This window comes from Brassica oleracea, chromosome C5 (genome assembly GCF_000695525.1).
Source record: "Brassica oleracea var. oleracea cultivar TO1000 chromosome C5, BOL, whole genome shotgun sequence".
In the NCBI taxonomy this organism is placed as follows: domain Eukaryota; kingdom Viridiplantae; phylum Streptophyta; class Magnoliopsida; order Brassicales; family Brassicaceae; genus Brassica; species Brassica oleracea.
In genome coordinates, this window is record NC_027752.1 from 26,667,924 (window position 1) to 26,669,025 (window position 1,102).

Below are 1,102 nucleotides of genomic sequence, written 5' to 3' on the forward strand. Positions count from 1 at the left end.
AGGCTACAGCTAATTGGATCGGTTCTTCTCAGCATAGTCAACTTCTGGATGGCTGGTTTTGTTCTGCCAGGAGCGTGCATCAAGGAGATAAATAGTATATGTGCAGCTTTTCTCTGGTCGGGGCCTACACTGAACACAAGGAAAGCTAAAGTAGCTTGGGAGCTTGTTTGTCGACGAAAGTGTGATGGGGGGTTAGGTCTCCGGTCTCTGAAAGAAGTTAATCAGGTATGTTGTCTGAAGATTATCTGGAGGACAGTCTCTTCTCAAGCGTCTCTGTGGGCTAAGTGGACCAAGGAGAATCTGTTTAAGAATGTCTCGTTTTGGTCTATTAAAGATACAACTACAAAAGGTTCTTGGATGTGGCGCAAACTGGTGAAGCTTCGTGATAAAGCAAAGGAATTCCACAGGATGAAAGTAGGTGATGGCAATAATACTTCATTCTGGTTCGACTCTTGGTCTAGCATGGGCAGATTATTGGACTTGTTTGGACCGCATGGATGTATAGTTATGGGAATATCATTGCAATCAACGGTGGCTGGGGCGTTGAGAAACCGTAGGAAGCGTCGGCACCGGGTTGATGTTTTTAATGAAGTGGAAAAACTCTGCGAGACTCAAAGCCTGCAGTTCTCTACAACTACTGATACCGCACTTTGGAAACAAAGTGAAGGACAGTATAAAGCTGTTTTCAAAACAAAAGCGACTTGGGAACTCATTCGAAGAGAGGATCAACAGGTTCAATGGTGGAGAGGAGTCTGGTTCAAACATCACACTCCGAAATATGCCTTTCTACATTGGTTAGCAATCCAAAACAGACTGGCAACTGGAGATAGAATGATGACTTGGAATGTAGGAGCAAACTCACTGTGTGTTCTTTGTCAGAATGTGATCGAATCAAGAGATCATCTCTTTTTCGAATGTCTCTACTCGGCAGAATTCTGGACCAAACTGGCCCGAGGTTTGCTTAGGGGCTCGTTTACCACTTTGTGGTCAGAACTGATGGTACTAATCAAGGATAACAATGGAGGACTGCTGGAGAGGTTCCTCATTCGATACACGCTGCAAGTGACTCTCTCGTCCTTACGGCGAGAACGAAACAACAGGA